General features: G+C 42.0%; 1 protein-coding gene across 4 annotated transcripts in view; it reads right to left on the bottom strand.

Annotated features, from left to right (window-relative positions):
- Nucleotides 1–22,861, bottom strand: part of UNC5A (unc-5 netrin receptor A) — a 576,194-nt gene that overhangs the window by 349,872 nt on the left and 203,461 nt on the right. The window contains exon 1 of one of the 4 annotated variants that reach the window (XM_068277049.1): nt 13,541–13,561. The exons of the other annotated variants lie outside the window; for them this stretch is intronic. The gene's annotated coding sequence lies outside the window, so the exon portion shown is untranslated. Of the gene's footprint in view, nt 1–13,540; nt 13,562–22,861 lie in introns of those variants that run through there. 4 annotated transcript variants of the gene reach the window in all.

The raw sequence follows: 22,861 nt of genomic DNA, 5'->3' as shown, positions 1-22,861 counted from the left end.
ATGATGGATTCATTTAAGCTGAATAAAAAAGGTACTCCTGCAAAACACAGCAGCCCTGACAAGCCAAACCATCAGCCCAGAAGGCATCTGAAATTTTGTCCTTTGCTGAAATTTGGTGCCTATTTGCACTACGCCACAAGTTAATGATTAAAGTCAGGGCTGGGAATACTGAGCTGTCCATTTTAAGCAAGGATTGGAATGGTAACACAGACCATCGTGCTAATGCTTGCCAAACAAGCTGGTAGTAATGCCCATAAATGTGTACAATGAATACAGACCCTGTGCAAGGCTGTAGCCTTCTCATGGTCAAATAAAAAATGTGCTGGAAGTCTACAAAGTTAAAGAGAATCTGTACTCTAACATTTTTACAGCAAAACGCATACCATTCTATTCATTATGTTCTCCTGGGCCCCTCTGTGCTGTTTCTGCCACTCTGCTGCAAACCTGGCTTGTAATTAACAGTTTTAGGCAGTGTTTACAAACAAACTAACCAGCTTCTGATAAGCTCACAAAAGCAGAGTGTGTGAGTCATACAGAGCCTGGAGGGGGTGTGTATAGCTTCTACCAATCACAAGCAGCCCTGCTCATTCCACACATTCCAGCTTTAGCCTGACTGTGCCGACAGAAGAAAACAGATTAGATCATATAACAGAGATAACACAGCCACTGTGCAATTAGGAAAAGCTGCAGTAAGCTAGAACACATTAGAACAGGCAAAGGAACTTATAGGATAGAATAACTAAGGCTGAAAAGTTTGTTACAGAGTCTCTTTAAAATTAAACTTAACACAGGGCAGATGCAAATTTCGTCCACCTTATTTGGTTGTGCCCTGTTGTGGAGGCTTTCTGGACATGGGTGATTTGGTTAATATTGGAGCTCACTAGTATGACTATTGCTTTAGATCCTAAATGATGCCTCTTTGGAATAATCGAGGAAATTGATGGCCAACCCCACCATAAAATATTTATAAGAGAGACTTTGTTCCTTGCTAGTAAAACTATTGTTCAGAAATTTATTTTCTGGTTGAACTCGATGGAGGTTTGTCTTTTTTCAACCCAAATAACTATGAAATGGTTCTCCTCTGACCAACCGCTGGTGTCACATTGGAAGTCCCTGGTTCTCGAGGTTCAAGTTGAGAAGGTGCTGTATCCCCATCGTAAGTACCCATTGAAATTTAGTAAGGTTTGGCAGGTCTGGTTGGGCGCTCAGATAATAGTTTAATAGACAAGGCCTTAGGGTCTGCCGGTGACTCTCTCTCACGGCTTTCCCTCCATAAGCTTGTAGCTCAATTTCATTCTACAGTTCAACAGGTTACTATTAGATATTGGTCTTAGTAGATTGTTTTCTAAACTACTGGTCAATTGTATTTTTTAATTATTCTGCTGTTATGCTATTGTACAGACACGTGATTTCACTCTGTTATGGTTATTGCTATGCCCCCTGCTTCAATTCTATGTGCAGCCTCTTCTTCCATGCCAAATATCCATGTATTTCAGCCCCTCCCTTTCATATACAGTTTCCTTGGACAACAGACAATTGCTGCCTGTTCCCCATTTGCAGCCTCCATTTCTATATGCAGCAATACCTTTTGCAGTGGCAGCAGCCATCCAAGGCCTAGGCCTTTATGGCCTTTACAGAAATCTGACCCTGACTGCGATACCCCACTACATTTTGAAAATTAAAAGCTCTACCCGAGTACATAAACAGATGCACCAGACTTCACTGAAATGCAGAGGGAATAAGTACATGCCTGTGTGCATCACCCCATTCTTCAATAGCATTGCCACTGTCTGGTGGGCTGACTGTTTGCATTATTTATTAGTGTGATAACTGCCGATATCTATTTTTTATATACTGTGCATTCATCAATGAAGTAACACAATTGTTTACTTAAGTCGTGTACTGTAATGGCACTGCCGTAAAAATGCCCTTAAAGGATATCTGAGGTGAATATAAACTGAGGAGAAAGACAATTGTGTCTATCCTCCTCCCCCTAAAAATGACCTTTTTTTTAGATATCCCACGGTTTTATTTTATATTTAAATCCATTTTTATTGTTTCATTGTCTTTTCTCAATGGCACCTTCATTTACGTATTCCAGAGCTCAAATCTATGAATTATTGACCCTTTTTATCTTTTTCCTGCTCTCAGAAGCTATTAACTAACAGGAAAAAGTTTATGGCTGTAATTACCCAGTGAGGGTTATGTGATAGTCTGACCCAGTCCGACCCGGACAGAACCTGTTACTTGCATACCTGATGTTTAACTTTTTCAGCCAGAGAAAGACAAAAAGAAACACAGCATAGTTATTTGTTTTTTTGGCACTGTACAAACACGTCTATCTCATCATGTCACACAGGGGCGCCTTTACCGGCTGGCACTACAAGCGGGTGCCTGAGGCGGCATGAAGAGAGGGAGGCGCCGGGCACGCTGCTGCGGAGGGTGGTTTGACTGCGTACGGCTGATCGCCGCTATTAAAATCAGCTGCTTGTCGGCGGCGATCGTGGTTTATTTACACCACGTGGTGCTCTGCCGCTTATATGCACGCCCCCCCGCCCGCCCAGCCAATAGAGTAGCTGGAAAGTCTCGGTGGATAGTCCCGCCCACTCCACCTCCTCCAAATCGCCTTGCCCGCCCACCACCCCTCTCCCTAGCAGCAGCAGCCGCAGTTTGTTTACTGTGTGTGTGTGTGTGCGACGCCACCTCTAACTCCGCCCCCCGCCTGAAGGCAGCGTGACTCTCCTGGCTGGCGCCGCATGGATGGGAGGACAGGAAGATTGCACGGCTACTGTATCTGTGCCCCTGCTGAGCCCCTCCTTGGCCGGCCTTGCATGTGTACTGCTCTCACTCTCCCCCTTCCCCTCCCAGACCCCCCAAACAAGTGGCTGCATTAGGAGTGCTGTGCTGAGGCAGCTTAAGGTAAGCCCATGCCCATAGTAGGCTAAAGTTGTGATCACTTCTTGCTGCTGCATTAATAAAACAAAAAAAAGTGGACCTTAACTCTTGCACAGGACAGAAGGAAAACTTGGAGAGATGCACCCTGTATGTATTTAGATTTAGCCTGTTTCATCCCCCCTCATTTATTACTAATCGCAAGTTGTAATTTGATCCTCCCTGTGTCACCTGACTGCCATGCCACGGCAGATAAGCTCATTAGAAAGAACAGGATGTTAACAATATCAATATGTATGCTTCCATGAAAGCAGGAAGTAGAAAAAGTGATGATTTATTTTAAGATTTGTATCAGCTGTAACAAAGAAATGTTTTTTTTAAAGTGTACCAGAGACGAGCAGCGTCTTTGGTACAATACTTACAGTAGGCTTCCTTAAACACGTTAGGGCTGCTCGTCCCTTGCCATTTCCCTGGGTGACTCCAGTCACCCATAATTGTCCCCGAAAGCCTGGCCGAGTTGCGCTCAGTCACACATGTGCGGCCCTTCCAGGTGCGCTCCTGTCCCTGGGCGGGATCGGTGCTTGCGCAGTACAAGTACAGGGACGGGAGCGCGCCTGGCCGAGCCACACATGCGCGATGGAGTGCAGCCAGGCTTTCGGGGACAACTGCAGGTGACAGGAGTCACCCAGTGAGATGGCGAGGGACGAGCAGCCCTAACGGAGCTTAAAGGAGTTATCCGGCCCAAAAAAAGAAAATAAACGCTACTTCAACCCCAAGCTCCCAGCATGTCCCTCGCCGCAGCTCTCCCCGCAGCCGTTCGCTGCAGCTCTGTCCCGGTCCCCAGCGATGACGTCAGGCCGGCCTCCAGGTCGGCCTGTACTGCACCTGCGCGAGCGGCGCTGTCAATCACTGCCACGTGGAGCGGACTGCGCAGGCACAGAACTACTGCGCCTGCGCAGTCCGCTCCGGCCCACGTGGCGGTGATTGACAGCGACGTTTGTGCAGGCGAGCGGCTGCGGGCAGAGCTGCGGCGAGGGACATGCTGGGCGCTTGGGGCTGGAGGAAGCCCCCGGTAAGTAGCGTTTATTTTCTTATTTTTGCCCGGATAACTCCTTTAAGGAATCCCCAGGTAAGTATGGAACTTGGGACGCTTCTCATCTCAGGTTCAATGTAAAAATTATTATGCTGTTGCCTATCTTTAAGAGCAGAGAGGACATTCTGAGTTCAGGTCCACTTTAAAGTGTACCAGAGATCACGGTTTATAAAGTTTTTTTTTTACTTACCCTGGGTTTCCTCCACCCCCATAAGCACGGTTCTTCCCTCGCCATCCTCCCGCAGTCCTCTGTTTTAGCGATAATCAGCTCCGGCATTTGGCTCAGTGATGTCTGCCGGGGTCTTCTGCGCATACACAGAAGGTCAGCACTGATTACCGCTGAACAGAGGGCAATGGGAGGATGACGAGGGATTCATCCATGCTTATGGGGCTGGAGGAAGCCCCAGATAAGTACAAAATGTTGTAATTCATGATCTCTGGGGTCACTTTAAAGGAGAACTGTAGTGAGAGGTATATAGAGGCTGCCATATTAATTTCCTTTTAAGCAATACCAGTTGCCTGGTTATCCTGTTGATCATCTACATCTAATACTTTTTGCCCTAGACCCTGAACAAGCATGCAGCAAATCAGGTGTTTCTGACATTTTTGTCAGATCTGACACGATTAGCTGCATGCTTGTTTCTGGTGTGATTTTGCAGGCAGATAGCTTAGCAAGGCTGCCAGGTAACTGGTGTTGCTTAAACAGAAATCAATATGGCAGCCTCCATATACCTCTCACTACAGTTCTCCTTTAAATGCTATTGTAAACAAACAGTCCCAGGATGTGTGATGCTGGGAATACACAATAAGATTTTTCAGATTTACTGTCCGATTGATTTCCATTCACTTCTATGAGAAATCGATCAAAAAAAGATTGAAAATATAGTATAATATTGTGTGTGTGTGTGTGTGTGGGGGGGGTGTTTCATGTGGCTGAAGACTGGGGGGGGGGGGGGGCGCCACAGGTGTTCTCGCCTGGAGTGACAAAATGGCTAGAGGCGCCCCTGATGTCACATGTCACCTCCGTTGTTCTTTAATCAGTACTCCCCCATTCAGTATTGGCTGAAATGCTGATATCAGTCTCCACAGTAAAGACAAGGACAATTTACACAAAGGAGGAGAGAGAACATTTTACTAACACACATTTCAAGAAAGCATCATCAGAGGCAGAGTAACAGCTGCACATACAAAGGGTGAAATGCCAGTATCTTAAAATCTAGCTAAATCTGAGATACAAGTATACTGCATTATTTAGACCTCCCGTTTCAAAATGTTACTGCGTATGTGCACACTTACGCCTTTAGCTTTGGATCCCATGAAAATGGCCTAGAAACATCTGCTTTCTCTGCAACTTTTGAAGAAATTTCCCCTGCATTTCCGATTCCTGTTACAGTTTACACCAAGACAAAACACTAAGAGTAGTCCAAAATCTTACTTTTTTCACTGGAATAGGTGCTGGATATAAATACCCGATAGACAGACCCCTTTCGTTTATAATTAACCAATGTGGGGCCACCCATCTGCTTTGAGAAGCTTTCTGTAACTTCCCAGAGTTGAACTCAATGGACTTATGCCTTTATCAACCAAAATAACTATGTAACTATACAGCAGAGATGAGAAAATACTATTCAGTAAAAACACGGACAGCAATGAAAAGCAAACAGAGGTTCCAACCCTTAACCTATGTACACACTTAGGAGTAGGGTCACCCAAAATAATTATTCCTGATCATTTTATATGACAATTTAACAGTAAACACTTTATTGGCACACTCTTCCTTGCCATGATCCATGTGACGTGTACTGCTCTATGGAGAGGGGAGGTGAGACCACACAAGTGGCACCCTACTGCAGAAATTTACTTTGATATCACTGCAGTAACAAAAGACATAGCTCAAAGGCAATTCATTCTGGTGTATAACTACATGGGAGGCCAATAATATCAGCAACAACTTAGACATTAGATTTATTTTTCGAAACACAGATTATTTTTTTGAAATGATTAGGACTGACGCAAACAAGGAAAATTTAAACTGTATACATAGCTTTCCTCAGACCATTTAAAATGCAAGCAGAAACTTTGACTATAATTTAACTTTAAACTGGTTGGGGCGTGTTCAAAAAATCATTAATTTCTGAGGTGACTGAGATGAGTGAGCACCTGAATGGAAAGTGGTACCTGCATGTATCTTTTGATGAATTGCCCTGAATACAGAAAAAAAAAAAGCTTTGTTTGTATGCCATGCACCAAACGGTGTACTGCTGTCAATAAGCATATGTTGAATAATCTGCTATGTCTGGATAATTATAGCTGGCTAAAGGCCTCAATATATAGCTAATACTCAATAACACAGAATTACAGAGCCATTTGTGCAGTGCTAGCACTGACATATATCATTTTTTCCAGAAAAGTCTATCTTAAATGGAGTTTGCCTCACAATAGTACAAAGCCATATGTGTTTGTCTTGCTGTGATCTTCAGTGAACTATTAGTAAGCCACAAACTTCTTTCCAGCTTCATTGCCTCAGTTTTCTCCCTCTATAGCTGAAAGCGCCATACCCTACATCAAGGTGTGATGGATTGCTATATACTTTCAAATATCTCAAACATTGTTTTGAACAGAAATGTCAAAAACCTTGCCAGGGTCATTTTGCTGATTGCCAATTACTGCCCTTTAGCCCCTGCATCAGTGGAAACACAGCCGGCCCTGTGAACATGTTCTCTTCCAAAGCCAGTTCCTTTCCAGAAGGGGATTCTGGTTTATATTGCAGCATTCCCGGCCCTGTAATGTTTGTGGAGGAAAGCGTGATTCATTGCTGTAAGCCACAAAAGCTTTTGTTCTTTGATAAATTTGTTAGGCATTATATATATGTGATGTTAATGATTGTGAAGTGAGGGAGCGCTGTGTGATTTGTATTGGAAATGAATACACGCCGTTATCTCTAAGCAGTGAATAAAAACCTGGATAATCTCTCATAATTCATTTTTGTCATCTCCAATTATTTCCTGGGAAATTTCAATGCTTTGGAGATCTATCCTTGGCCTTTTCTTTTTTGTTCCTCGTTTGCGATACAGAAAAATTGCACAATAGGATTTCTCTCAGGTGCAGGTTGCATAGGTACATTTAGCGCTATGTCAGTCATTTCAACGAGGTACTAACAAAGTGGCAGATTCAGTAGTGATTATCCGCTAGTCTGACAAGCCCACAGCTGACCCCATTAGTTTTAATAGCCCACCATCCCCACGGATTTGTGCACTCACATAACAGCCTAAAATAAAGGGAAGCAAAAACAAACCTCCCTATCTCCACTATACATATAGCTCTATAATGTGAAGAATTCCTGCCCCTCAGGAGCTAATTAATGTCACTAGCACAGTCCTGCAAGCCCACATTCTGGAGAGGAGTGCCGTACGGGTGTATTGTGCAAATAGGAAATGAGCAGAGCCCCCACAATAGGGGCTGCTTGGTAAACACCATCTTTCATACAGGGGTTCAATCTGTAGCAATGCTCAAACACTTCTGATAAGGACGAATCACAGAATGATATTTCTGTTGGGTGTTTGACCAAAGTGTTCTCTAGAGGTGAAATAGCAATTTCAGATGTATCCTTGCTGTTATTTCTACTCAGAATTCCAAGATCTCAGTCAGCTGTTTATGGAGCGCCACACTGAGTCAAACTGTGCACGGTCCTTCCTGTTCACATTGATCAACTGCTACCATCTCTGGTCATGGGATATTGGTGACCGGATAAGTGGGCACCGATCTAATGACAGTTTAACAGCTGACAACAGTTTAGTGTGGGTGGCGTGGGTAGGATCAGGCCTGGGTTTACACTACCCACAATTGGATACAGATTCAGCTTTAGGACTATAAAACAAATACTAAAGGTAGCCATACATTAAAGAGACTCTGTAACAACATTTTCGGCCTTATTTCTTCTATCCTATAAGTTTCTATACATGTTCTAATGTGGTCTGTCTTACTGCTGCCTTTCCTAGTTGCACAGTGGCTGTATTATCTCTGTTATATAATCTAATCTTCTTTCCTGTGACGGCTTTGTCAGGCTCAGGCACTCAGGCAGGAATGTGCTGGTCTGCTTGTTATAGGCAAAAGCTATACACACCCTCTCCACACCCCCTGCAGGCTCTGTATGAGTCACAGACTGAGCTCCTCTCAGCCTACCACATTCCATGTCTTTTGTTTCTAAACACTGCCTAAAACTGGCAGTTACAAGCCAGGATTGCAGCAGGGAGTGGCAGAAACAGCCCAGAGGGGCCCAGGAGAACACAGCACAGAGGGGCCTGGGGGGGGGGGGTTGATGGGTAGACAGGAGTGCATTCTCTTCTACGAATCCTCTGCATCAAAATGGGGTCCCAGGGAACACTATTAAAACTGGGGGGGGGGGGGGAGATCTGAAGGGGCCATTAGCCGGCTGTCTAAATTACAATTGATTACATCCATATGCAGCATGTTCGGCTATCACTCTGCCAATGTAGAGGCTAGTGAATGGTCAGGTGGGTAGGCGGAGGGAGTAGCTTCGGCTACTGTTCTCAACTGTTCTCAGAGTTTCATACCAGAAATCCCAGGTGCAGGGGGGCCTTCATGATTCTCTGCAGCCTTTCAAAATGAATGCTGTACAGAGGGTGGCCAAGGCTGCATAGAATTGTACCATTTTACTGGCTTCTTTAAATTTCTGACCAAACTGTAGTGTTAAGGAATCATCGGAACAGATAAAGTCCTCGTAGAGTGGGAAAGGTGAGAATGCTTGACAGGTTTTACTGGTGTCTGTGCCCCAGCCTGAGAGACTCCCTCGTTTACTCTGCCAGCATCTGTCATGTAGTGCACACTAGAATGCCACAGGGAATGGAAACTATTGGCTGTTACATTATTTATATTTACTGAGGGAGATGATTTATTTAACAGTGTTATGGGTATGAGTAAGCTTTAATATGGATTAGTATACACAAACACCCTATGGGATAATATTATATGCCTGTTGTACTTAATGCATTTATTCTTTGGCCAACAATTACAAATTAATGATGTACTAATGACAGCAACAATAACAGTACTTTAACAATAACAGTACTTTAACAGTACTGCATAGGGATAGGTTCCCTAAAACAGAGCACACGCTAAAAAATCCAGTGTAAGAAGTATTTCTTGCTCTTGGTTTTCCAGGCCATACTGAATGAAGCCCAGACAGAGCTGTTGCTGGCCTGCTGTCTTGTGCAGTGTGCTATCTATTTATTCACCGCAGCATTATTGCCCTTTGCCTTCTCCTACACTCCATGATGTAGTAGACGTATTGATTACAGTGTATGGGAAATGTGTAGTCTATCAGCAAGGCCAATAACTAACCCACACACCGCCAATGACAAACAGACTTAAGAACAGTAGGACCCCCCCTCCCCCTTTCCCCCCTTCAAGGTGATGAGCAAAGGAAGAACTCATGGAGGATCTTGTCAGCGGTGCAAGCGATGGGGCCAATTAACCCTCACCCATTTTAATTACCCTGTGTCCAAATAATTAACTTCTTGTTTATTTCATTTAACAAAACGGATCTTTTGCTAGTAATGATTTTTTGTCTTGGGTTTTTATTCATTATCTCTCTGGCCTGAGTTTCAGGGGCATTATTTCTCTTTAATGAGGTGGAGAGGAAGGCAGAGCGTAGCGCCGGTGAGAGAGGAACAAGGTACAAGATGCGTTGTGGGCAGGAGGCGGGTGGAGGATGAATGAGCGCCCGGTGAATTATGTTTATCACAGATGCTTAGAAACTGTTTGTGTACAAAAGAAGTATTAATACTGAGCGCTATTGAACGAGCTCACCGCTGCTTTATTTACTATCGCTTGTTTTCACTTCATGATTCCACTTGCATGGGAGGAGATTAATACCTACACGCAACCCTTTTCTTTAAATGCAATTTATTTAGTAGCACGTTTGTTCCACTGAGACCTAAATGGAATTTCTTTCCCACATATTGTATCAATTTATTATGGCGGCCTTTAAATAATGGTGTGGGGATGAAATATGAAGTGTACTTGGACTTTTTTAATCATTTTTATTTGTTTAAGTGCATTATGTTTTATTGAAATCATTTGCTGTAGATTTAACTCTGCACAGCAGAAGTACAGGTATAATGCTACAGAACCTTTCCTGCACAATAGGTGTCAACTCGCTACTGGCAGCACAGGGCTGTTGATTTTTGTCAATGTGTGTAGTCAGTGGCAAACTGTGATAGTCTCTGCTTGCCCACAGTGCAATAGCGTTAAAGCAGAATTAAAGTCTAGCATACCATACAATTAGAAAAAAAACAATCTCCCAGCTCTGTATTGAACATATATTTATATAGTTATACTATCTACCTTTTGCGAAAAGTAATATCATCTAAGTGAAAAACACAACTCCCCCCCCCCCCCCCCCCCCCCTATCACATTCAGCTGATGGGGAAACTGCCATCTTGCATAATGATGTAATGTCTTGTTTAATATGTAGGCACCACACTTTTTATTTTCAGACTGACTGATAATTTCCAGAATCTCTTTTTCTGTAGCTTGAACACTGAAGCCCTCTCAAGTCTTACTTCCTGCATTCAGAGATAAAAGAACAATCAGAAAGCTGGGCTCAACTCAGCACAGTCCAGTGGCTGACAAAGCTGCAGTAGAAAATGAATTTAATGCCTGATACACACGATCCAATTTTCCATCAGACACCTCCCGCCCCCCCCAAGAGTATGATTATTATAAAACAGACTGATCAGAAGAGGTAACAAATAGCGTGTGCTGTAATATAACTAGCAGATGGGGATATATATGTGTACACCAACCCTGATTGGCTGCTTGTGATGTTACACTTCTGGCCCATGCTGGGAGGGGGGAGACACCCTGATAAAGACAATGTTAATGCCTCTGTGAGCAGTCCGAGAAGTGAAGACAATAAACACACAAAGCTGGAAACTTAAGCCCTTACCAACCACCTCAATAAGACTCTTTCAGCAAGGTGATTCTTGACTATACACTAAGGAGTTGGTAGCAACCCCTTTGTGAATGAACATGGTCCAGTCCCCTGCAGAGCCGGCACTTTCCTTATATGGAAATGGGGGGGGGACGGGTTTATATAGAAGAGAGGCAGAGCTGTGTGAAGAAAGAAATTGTTCTTAGTACTTGAGGTAATGTGTGCCCTAGCATACAGCATTTAAAAACAGTAGTTTACATGCATAGCTGTCTTTTAAGTGTGTGGTGTGATGACAGAGGGCTGGCTGCAACTGCTTATCCCTGTATTCTTCTCTAGTAGTCATACTCAAACACCATAGCGGGAATTCCACAATCAATCAGCACTTCCTTTCCCAATGTGTCCTGATACTCTTACAGACACTGTAAATATCTATTGCTCTAACATTCTTTTGATCATTACAGTGACAGTTCAAAGAATGTACACTGTACAGAAATGCTGCTCGACTATAGTATGCTATTCTATGGAAAGGGAAGGAGGCATGACAGTGGGCTACACCAAGGGAGAAAATGCACAGTCAGCAGATCACTGAAGGACATCATGAGGCAGCAGTACACATGCTGGATTCTCAAGAAGGATGATTGTCTTGGCTTTGTATTTTCCAGGCTATAGTCAGAAGACTTGATGTGAGATGGAAATGGCACAACTGTATGACCTTACACAATAGCGGACTGGCTGAGTGAGTCTTACAAAAGAGGGGATTACTTGTGAACCCCAACCACATGATCCACTGCTACTTAAAGTGAACCTCTACTCAGCACAACTGAAAAGGCTTGGTGTTTCTTTAACAGTTTCACAGCATCAGAACTTTGTTTTTCTTACCAAAGGATCATTTTTAGCTGCATTTTTAGTTTAGCTCCACCCATCAAAGAAAAAAAGCCTAGGCTTTTTTTCCCTGATGCTGTGCAGAGCATGATGTGATTTCCTATGTTGTTATTCACGTTAACTAGCAACTGGGAGAGGTGCTCGGGACACAGGACAGTTGGAACTGTGTCTCATGCTCCCTGTCACCTCCTTTCAACCAAAAAGATCGCTGCCATCATGAAATCAAACATTTGCCTGTTCTTTTAAAACAGTGTGGGTAAGAGATTATATTACCTATGTATTTTAATTAACATAACTAATGTAACTTAATGACAGTATGTTTGTTTAGGCTGGAGTTCCTCTTTAACTGACATTTGATTGACATCCTCTTCTGTTCTAGAATATGTTTCATTACTTCTACAGGGCACCTTTGGGTAGGCTTTAACTGCAGCCACTAAGGGCGAACTCAGTAAGCCATCCTGCAGTTAGGGAGTCTTGCCCAAGGATTTCTTACTAAAGAGGTACTGGCTTACTGAATAGGAAGAGCTGAGATTAGAACCCTGGTCTCCATAACCAATGCACTATTCAGAATTAGTCTTACTAATTATCACAACATAAAGCTATACATTTGTAACTATTAAGATAGATTGATCCTTCTGTAATTGTTTACTGTATATATTAGCTTCTGTATTTTTTTTTTATACATCAGTTTTGTGTAACACTTCCTTATTGCCCTTGCCAGCATCCTAACTTTTTCTGTATTGTTCCGCTTATGTACACGGGGGCAATATATAACGGCTTTTCTATGCATGGGTTTCTTCCTTTACCCTGGTGATGGCGTATACATGAATAGTTGTATAATCCACACATGCTGAAGGACACAAGGGAGGAACTATACATATAAAAAAAAAAAAAAAAAACAACAACAACCAAGCACTACAACTCATTTAAAAATCAAAACTGGAATAAATAAATAAAACATGCACATGAACAGGATAACACGTAAATAACTAACATCATGAAAATAAGAAAAAGATGAAAATTATCAAGAAGTCACAAATGGATCCATTTTCCCTTTAAGTCGCAGGAGAAGCAATTCAGGGATGATCGCTGGAATAAATGTATTCCCATGTACCTTGAAATATTTATTTTTTGGATGGAAGTAAAAATAGATTTGTATGTACAGAAGCACACGGGGTAATAAAAATAAGATGAAATGTATGTGCACAGCAAGCCAATGTTCTCATACTATCAGCAGCCTTCCCTTTATTAGGGAAATGCTAAATGTAATGTGAAGGTTTGGAGTGGATAGAAGACGGATAGGCTGAAGACCGGTCAGCCTGGTCGATAGGGAAATAAACTGGATCTTGCTATGTTTTATATAATCCTTGGATCACTTAGCTTGCTGAAATACACTGCTTCAGGCACACCGCACGCTGAAAGGCTTTATTGCATTGTCTGCAGCCAGATTAGATTTTATTCTGAAGGTTACAGCTACAGCAATGTTGTGGGAGATGCTTCTAAGTTTCACTATTAAATGATTAGATTGGCTCCTTCTTCATCTTGTGACTTACACTCCTTTTATCCTATCCGTAGTATACGTCAGTACAGCAGGCCCTGTGGTGAGGGATACAAGCCTCTGCCCTGCCTGTCTGTACGGACCATGATGCTTGGGGCTTTATCCACAGAGTGTAAGGAGGTGCTGCAATGCTCAGTTTTAGGCCGCTGCCTTTTCTCACCTGCTCAGAGGTTGTCGTGGTAACGGACTCAATACTTATTATGTCGCCTTGGTATATTTCAAACATTTTTCACTTCACTGAAGGGGGAGGGAAGCAAGGTTGCAAAAACGGAATATGAAGTCTGATGGACAGAAAAAGAGGAAAATAAGAAATAAGAGACGCCAATGGGTATAAAAGGCAGGGAAGGAAGGCGGAGGAGCGTGTTATACGGAACGACAAATGAAGTACAATATTCTGCCATCACAATAGCTCGGAAACCTGATTAGGGTATCAGATAATAGTATAGAAAGATAGGTAGCACTAAATGCAAACATGTGACATTGTTGAAGCCTGCTCATAAAAATTTCCGGCTTCCACTCATTGTTCGTTCTCTTCTTTTGAATTTGCTTTTATGGGATTATTCTGTCACTTATCTCCTTGCCTGTTTTATTTCTTTATTTTTGCTGGTATTTCCACACAGATCTTTGTTACTGCCACATCTCTTCTTCCCAGTTTCTTCTTCTTCTCTCTCTTTTGTTTCTGACAGTTTTTAAAGCCCATCAGCCCTCCCCCCCCCCCTGCTTCTTTTTGCTGGCTTTTTTTTTAGTTTAACAGAACGGAACACATGCAGACTTTTGTACTGTAACAGCAGCTATACTGTATCTGTCGCATTTCATCAAATGAAAGCAATAGCAAAGGGAATGTCATCACTTATCAACTGACATCATAAACGGCATCTTTTGACTTAACACATTGCAAAGAATAATGAAGTGCAGCAACCCATATCACAAGTAGCAAATGTCAGAAGCTTAAGCTAGATACTCACCTGCCGATGGATTGGGGAACCTCTCAGCAATGCCTCCTGATGAACGAGGTTCCCCAATCTATTCGTAGGCACATGCGATGGTACACAACGGGTGCAAATAACAACTCAAATGATTGCAGCACTTTGTACAGGAGTCGCCGGAGATCTTAAAGGTCCAATCCGCCAAGACGATCGTTATCGCCCCGTGTCGCAAAGCGTCATACGTCATACTCACACACTCGTACCCACATCACAAGAACATGGAAACAATCAGTTGTCACTCAAAATATTGCCGGTCATTGGAAGAATAGCGCAAAGAATCGCAAGGTGGCTAAGAGTCTTTAAAGTGCTACTTTCGGCAAAAAAAGACAATGCATGCAACAGCTTCATGCCATCAGTCAGCATACCACAATGCATTGTGTAATCTTAGTCATAGTTCTCCTTCACAAATGTCCCTCTCAACATTCAAGATTTTTATAGGGCCTAGTAACCTGATAAAATAGGACTACTCCCAGTGCAAAAATCTATACCATACAACCACCTTTTGCACCTATAGACCATCTCTAAATGTAAAATACTAACAATCCTCCTCATTTAGCAGCTAACTCCTCCCTCCCAACCCCAAAACTTAGAGAGCTCCAAAATAATCTCAACTGATGAGGTGTGTACAGCAGCCCCTGCTTGGCAAGTGATCAGCTTGTTGCCAATAGCATTGTTCTCTCACTCACCCGCCTGCTCTGTCGTACTTTGCAAGGTCGTCCCTTTCATCTCCCTCCTAATTGATAAGATGGATGCCTGCAGATGGGTCCTGGGAAAGGATAAGCCTTGGGGACAGCAGGATAACCTGAAGAACTGTCGATCACAAAGCTTGCTTGTAACTGTAACACAGAGATGTTTGTTGTGCTAATAGATTAGGGGCAGTGATATGTGCTATCCAGGGCCTTGCCGAGGCATAGGCTGGAGAGGCTCCAGCCTCAGGGTGCAGTGTAGGAGGGGGCGCACAATTCATTCAGCTGTCATTCCTAATTGTGTATGAAGCAGAAAGAAATAAGAAAAGGGGATACATAGCAGTGACCGCAAGCCAGATAACTAGATATTAAGGTGTTGGGGAGGTTATGGGCCCTGTGGCCCTCTTAGTCTAATAGTAATCAGTGTGTGACGGCTGGGGTGGGAGGGATGGAGGGGCGCACTTTGGTGTGTCAGCCTTGTGTGCTGAAGGACCTTGTCCCTGCTCTGGTGCTATTGTATTTGCATGAACTCAACTGTAGTAAGAACTTTTCAAGTCTGTAGCAAACAGTTTTTACACAACCCATCTGTAGCAAACAGTTTTTACACAACCCAGTCCAGGTTGTGTTATTTAAAGCGGTTTAACACCCAGCATTACAACTTTGCTTTAAAAGATTGCTTACAGCTTACAAACTATTATGCCAGATTTTTTTTTAAGCAGAAATTCACTGAATGGGTTAAACATGACATTTTAGTGTTGGATTTAACTAGGAATCCGCATCCGTTCTTATCTTTAGTTACAAAATGTATCTTTATTTGGAATACAAATAGACCTTTGAAAAGCCTGCCGGGGAAGCCCTCTTTGTTCTCTCAGAGCAGTGTTTGTTTGTTATATTGTAGATAGATACATTTGTAACTAAACAAGCAAGCGAGGAGGAGGATTTCTAGCTAAATGCAGCACTAAAATGTCATGTTTAATCCATTCAGTGAATTTCTGCTAAAAAAAAAATCTGGCATAATAGTTTATAAGCTGTAAGCAATCTTTTAAAGCAAAGTTGAAATGCTGGGTGTTAGACCACTTTAAGCTCTGTATAACATTAGTAAAACAACCTTATTATATGCCATAAGGGAGGAAAGTAAGTACTCACTGATCTTGGAACTCATGGGAAACATGATACATTTAGACTGACATTTTGGTAAGGATTAGTTTTCATCAAGCTTAGCAATGCTCTATGGACTCGATTCATCAAGACTTATCGAATCAATTACCGACAGCTCGGTAAAATACCAAACTCGATAAGTTGATTTTAGGATTGATTTTAGTTATCTACAGCTGTTAGCGAGCATTCGGTAATCATTCGGTAATAATGCGGTAAAACAGAAGAAAGCGCCAATTCATGAAAATGAAAGTGGGCGTGGTTTAGCTGTAAACTTAGAATTCGTTATCTCCTTCACTGCTCTGTCGTTATTCCTGTCAGATCATTGCTGACAGAGAAGATGGAGCCATTTGAAGTGATTAGGTATCAGCTGAGAGCGATTCAAAGGCGCAGAAGGGCAAGAATAAGGTCTAGAACTACATCAATTTGCAAGAGAATGGATTTATTTGCTATACCAGGACATCTGCATTTCTCTTGAATCATCTTGTAAGAAAACACAGGCAGTGCCAGGGTTAACTAAATTGCTAGCTGCACTGCATTTTTTTTTAGAAAAGGCTCCTATCAAGCCATAGCTGGCAAAATTGTGGAATTGTCCCAAACCACTTCCAGAATCCTGGTCCAGGTGTTAAGCCCTATTCGGAATGTTGCTATGTGGTGTTCAAAGGACTGCTTTTTTACCCACAATTCAATGGGAATCTTATGGCCTTGTGTTAAATTACCGCAGTAAAATGGAAATATCGACACGTTACCGAATGGTTACCGCATTGTTATCGATATTTTATCGAATACACACCGAATGCAGGAAAACCTTGATGAATACAACTAGAAATCGATAAACTTTGAATTCGGTAATTTAACGAACTGGAAAAAGCTATCACAAAGACAATGATGAATCGAGGCCTATGGGTGTTAAAAGACAATGGAAAATTATGTTATTCCAAGCACACATACACTATAGCATAATCAATAGCATAAAGTTACAATAGATCACACAGGCTTATTGTCTTTGGGTGCTGATGTCTGGTTATAGATCATACAGGCTTATTGTGCCACTAGTCTTTGGGTGATGGTGCCTGGTTACAGATCATACAGGCTTACTGTACCACTAGTCTTTGGGTGATGGTGCCTGGTTACAGATCATACAGGCTTACTGTACCACTAGTCTTTGGTTGATGGTGCCTGGCCTGGTCATCGATCATACAAGCTTATTGTATCACTAGTCTTTGGGTGCTGGTGCCTGGTTATAAAATAGTAGATGCACTGAGAAGATTTCAGCCAAATGGTTATTTTGGGCACCAGTACATGGTTGTTGTTGTTATTAAGCCAAAGTGCTGCCTCAAAATATTTTATCCCTCAGAGCTTGATAGGGTTAAAGATGACAGACTATCGGTTAGGGTTTGGAGAGATATTGTTGTAGATAGGTTAGTGAAAGGTTGGTTTATCTGTTAGGGTTAGGCATCAGAAAGGTGTTAACATTGGTGGGTGAGGTTGGTGTAGGACATAAGGAAGGAGTTAACCATGGGTGCAGGGTTAGTTTAGACATCAAGAAGGGGTTGTTAGGAGTAAATGTCATTAGTAACTAGAAAAGCAACCTGCTAAGCAACCTGTGAGAGTATGCTCAAGGTAAACATTGAACATATACTCTGCACGGTGCTTTTTAATAACGCTGAACTATACGATCATATATCATCATTACACCGCCTTACATATGTGCATACCACAATGGTAAACAGAGTCAATACATTGTTTTGGTAGGATTTAGTTATATTGGAAATTGTGCAATCATGATTTTATGATGTAAGGTCAGTTTTTACACCATAATGGGCATTTTAAGTGTAATGAGACAATCCTTTGTTGAACATTATCTCAAATTCCCCATCTCTGTCCTGCTGAAGTATAGGCAGAAATATTCCAATTGTGGTACACTATGTCAGTGGGAAAACAAATACACTCTTTAGACCACCTACAATTTGGAAGCATTAGCCTGAAAGCATATTTCCATTAAGTTTTTAATGCAGCTGTCAATAATATTTAAAGGACAACTAAAGCGAGACGGATATAAAGGCTGCCATATTAATTTCCTTTTAAGCAATACCAGTTGCCTGGCTATCCTGCTGATCCTCTGCCTCGAATACTTTTAGCCACAGGCCCTGAACAAGCATGCAGCAGATCAGGTGTTTCTGACATTATTGTAAGATCTGACAAGATTAAAGTGGACCTGAACTCTTGCACAGGACAGAAGGAAAACGTGGAGAAATGCACCCTGTATGTATTTAGAGAGTTTAGCCTGTCTAATTCCCCCCTCATCTGTGTCTAATCACAAGTTGTAATCTGATCTCTCCCCTGTGTCACATGACTGCCTATGGCAGAGATGGCAGATAAGCCCATTTGAAGGCACAGGCTGTTAACAATATGTCTGCTTTCATGAATCAGGATGTAGAAATAGTGCAGATTTATTTTAGGATTTGTATTGGCTGTAACAAAAACATGTTTTTTGTTTAACCTCCTTGCCGGTTATCCCGAGCTCAGCTTGGGGTAACCTGCGCAGAAGGATTTCTCCGGCCCCGCTGGGCCGATTTAACCATTTTTTTTTACTGCACGCAGCTGGCACTTTGCTAGCTGCGTGCATTTTCCGATCGCCGCCACTCGCCGCCGATTCGCCGCTACCCGCCGTGCCGCCCCCTCTCCAGACCCCTTGCGCAGCCTGGCTAATCAGTGCCAGGCAGCGCTGAGGAGTGGATCGGGATTCCCTCTGACGTCCCGACGTCTATGACGTCATCCCGCCCGGTCGCCATGGCGACCGAGGAAGCCCAGCAGGAAATCCCGTTCTGAACGGGATTTCCTGCTTACTCTGATCGCCTAAGGCGATTGGAGTAGGTAGGGGGATGCCGCTTGTCAGCGGCTATCATGTAGCAAGCCCTGGGCTCACTACATGATTTAAAAAAAAATGTTTTTAAAAAAGTGCTGTGCTGCCCCCTTGCCGCCAGAATTGGAACGGCAAGGGGGTTAAAGGTTATTATGCTTTTGTGTATCTTTTAGAGCAGAAAGGATGTTCTGAGTTCAGGTCCGCTTTAACCACATGTTTGTTTCTGGTGTTATTCAGACACTACTGCAGCCAAATAGACCAGTGAGACTGCCAGGCAACTGGTATTGTTCAACGGAAAAAATAAAAAAGGTCTGCCTCCATATCACTCGCACCTCGGGTTCACTGTAAAATAAACTATACACATTTTTGTGGGATGCGGGTCAGGGCATCTCTTACTGGTGTATGTTTGTGACCAATAAGCTTAGCGCAATCATAGTGATACCACCCTAAGTTGCTGGCCCATTGGCAGTGCTATTTTATTTGTTGTGATTAGGGGTGGCAGTCAGAGGTTCACTTCTGAAGGCCCTCCTCTTAACTATGTATTATCCTCCCTTTATACCATACACACCCAAAGTTTGATAAATATTACAGTTTTCATTAAATATACATCAAAAGAGGGGTCTAGAGACACCACAGTAATATAGATTTATGCCAACCATAGCAGGATAACTACAACCAGTGGGATCATAGCCATCCCACATGTTCACTCTCCTCTAAGTGACGTATCCGAGCAGCTATGAGAGTCCATCCATTCCGTATACAAAGGCAGCGTCTGCAGAAGATGAGCTTCATTTAACCTCCAGTAGCCGGCCTTTTTGCTTGTTAATTTCACGCAGAAATAGTGGCCTTGGGATTGACGTGCATAGTGCAGATTTGCAGAATACAAATTGTTCTGAGGTCAGTCTCTACCAGGCAACATCCTTGATAGACTGGAGGAAGATGGGCCATGGAGTTCTATTTACAAATTAAGAACCCCTGAATTGATGACCTTGCCATCCATTTCCTCTCAACGTCTATTGAAAAAAAAAAAAAACCATGCACTAGCCTCCCTATAATGGGGCTGTGTATTATTTTTAAGCCAAAATCTTAAAGTAACAATAAAGCAAAAAGAAATCTTATAATATAATGAATTGCATGTGTAGTACAGATAATTAATAGAGCATTAGTAGCAAAGAAAAGAGTCTCATTTAATTTTCAGTTATATAGCTTTTTTTTTATAATATTGCATCATCCTGTCATAGCTGCAATTAGAATCAACACTCTGGCCCATATGCAATTAACTTTTTCTCCTGCGTTCTCTCCTAGATTCATACTTGTCGATAACCACCAGCAAGCAAGAAAATACTCCAAATATCTTTGATAGTACCTTTTCACCTGCTTTTTGATACTTTTTCAATTGCAAATTGCTGAAAAGTTACTTTAAATAGAAAAATGAAAAATTATCTCTTAGAAGAAAACGGAGGAGAAAAAGTTAATTGCATACAGTCCTCTGTATTTTAAACGCAGAGCTAATGACCCTTTGAACTTCCCTGCAGTAAAACCTTATCTAAAGCTGTTTTTCATTGTTTCCTTGATGTATAAGTGCTTCAGAAAACAGGATTGTCTCCAATCCAAGTTGGGTAAGAGAGCTCAAAGAAGCTCTTTTGCATAGAAAACAAGTGATGTTTTTTAACTCTTCCTGTACTGGAAAATATGAGACTGGGTTCTTTGCTACTAATGTTCGATTTCTTAGCTGTACTACACATGCAATTCATTATCTCATACGTTTATTTTCACTTCAGCATTGTAAAAATCCACGCAATATATGTACTTGCCCTGTGTTTACCTTTTAAGCAAAGACGCAGCTTTCCTTCTCAGCGTAATCTGACAAGTTATTCCAAGTGCATAAATAAGGCTGGGAATCAGCTAAACAAAACAAATCACGGACGTCAGAGTGAGTCAGTAGAAGGCAACGTTGCTTACAAAGAAGATACCGTAGACGGTGGAAAAATGGACTGTATCCCAGAGAGAGCCTCTTAATGAATCGCCAATAATTGCATGCGCAATTAAAAACAAGAGCAAAAAACGAATGTGGTAACCTGGGGCTGCCTGCTCGGTATTGTCCTCTGCTGGGTATTTATTGCATGGGAGCAGCCACTCATAAAGCTGAATGGGGCTCAGTGAACATGCTGTTATCTCTGCTGCTAATGGGTAATTGGGAGTCGGGAGCCGCTATCAGCAGATATAAATTACCCACCGCAAACCCAGAGCATTAAGCCAGACTTTATTACCCATTATCCGCTTCTCCTTCTCTTTCCAAGGAGACTGAAGTATATTAGGGAGAAAATTTATGCATCACAATTAATAGTAGGATAACGCATTCTGAATATCTGGTTTACCCTAATCTCTATGGGGGGGACTCCAACTCGTAAATTTGCCAGCAGAAGATGTGGTACGCTAGGGTACTTATTATATTGGAAATATCTTCGCGGCTTTTTACAGGGAAAGATATTGGTATTTCATGGAAAGGATGATAATATCCTCTCTGTAAGTGAAGGATTTCCATTTGCCAGTGTAAATAAGCATACGTGTATACATACAGCAAGGCATCGCAATAGACATTAAATCCGCTGAGAGCCATATATAAAGAAGGCTATTTATTATGGATGATAAATATGATTTACTGTTTTCTCCTTAAGTGTCGAATGGAAAGAACATCTATCACACTCAATACCTTTAATCATTGGAGTCATTGAAGAGTGACTTACAACTTCTTCATTCACTAAGTCCTGAGATTATTACAATCCTACTGGACTGGCTAAAATAAAAGAGAAGACACAATGTGTAATACACGCAATACATACGGTTACTACTAACATACAGACAAGAGATCAGCAATACAAACATCACCTGAGCCATTTGTCAAAGTGATGTACAAAAATAAATGGTTGCAGTATTAAAGCAGCAGAAACAGCGATCCTATCCCAGGGGAAAAAAAACACATGTATTAGTAGATAAATGCTTGTTAATACTTACATATGTATTGCACTGTCCACATTTTGATTTCATTGAAATTTAGATCGTAAATAAAGAGAACACAGTTCCAGGTATTTTCCATCTTTACTGCCTCCGACTGAAGACAATTCCGACATAATTTTCTCCCCTAATCTTTTTTTCTCCTAGAAACTGCCCTGTCATATCTGGCTTGCTTTGTAAACACATTTGAACACAGCATGTATTTAAGCAGCTTCTGCAGAGAGGTGAGGTGTATTTCCTTTCTCAGCCTTCGCGTCACACTGAACTGACCTCAGCCAATCAGTGAGGAGCAGGAATGTGGGAGGGGAGATAACAAGCTTCCCTCTCCTCTGCAATGTACCAAAAAGAGCCTGGTTGACAGAAATAAGATTCATTACACCAGAAACATTTATATTGGAATGCTTGTAATGCAAAACACAGAGCAGTGGGTAAATGGAATTTGATTTTATGGCTGACAATATGCTTTAAAGAGAGGAGGAAGACTGGCCATCTATGTCTACAAATGGTGAATTTATTTTTGGACTTTCTATTTTCACACTGGTCACAGCAATAGGTATTTATATAAAAGGTAGGTAGTCTTTTAGATGTAAACTATTCAATCTCCTATTTGTTGACTTAGTTCTCCATCTGATGTCCAGATGTACATACATTGCGCTTTTAAGATCAGGTCCAATACCCAGGATAAGAGGCGGAAGCAGCTAGTAAGATACTATTGCAATATTTTTTACAATAAAAAGGTGTATCGCTTATTCAAATCTTTCTGCTTTATTCCT

The sequence above is a fragment of the Hyperolius riggenbachi genome, chromosome 3, assembly GCF_040937935.1.
Source record: "Hyperolius riggenbachi isolate aHypRig1 chromosome 3, aHypRig1.pri, whole genome shotgun sequence".
NCBI classification, from domain to species: domain Eukaryota; kingdom Metazoa; phylum Chordata; class Amphibia; order Anura; family Hyperoliidae; genus Hyperolius; species Hyperolius riggenbachi.
Note: the sequence above shows the minus strand (reverse complement) of the source record. Positions and strands in the feature narration are given on the sequence as shown.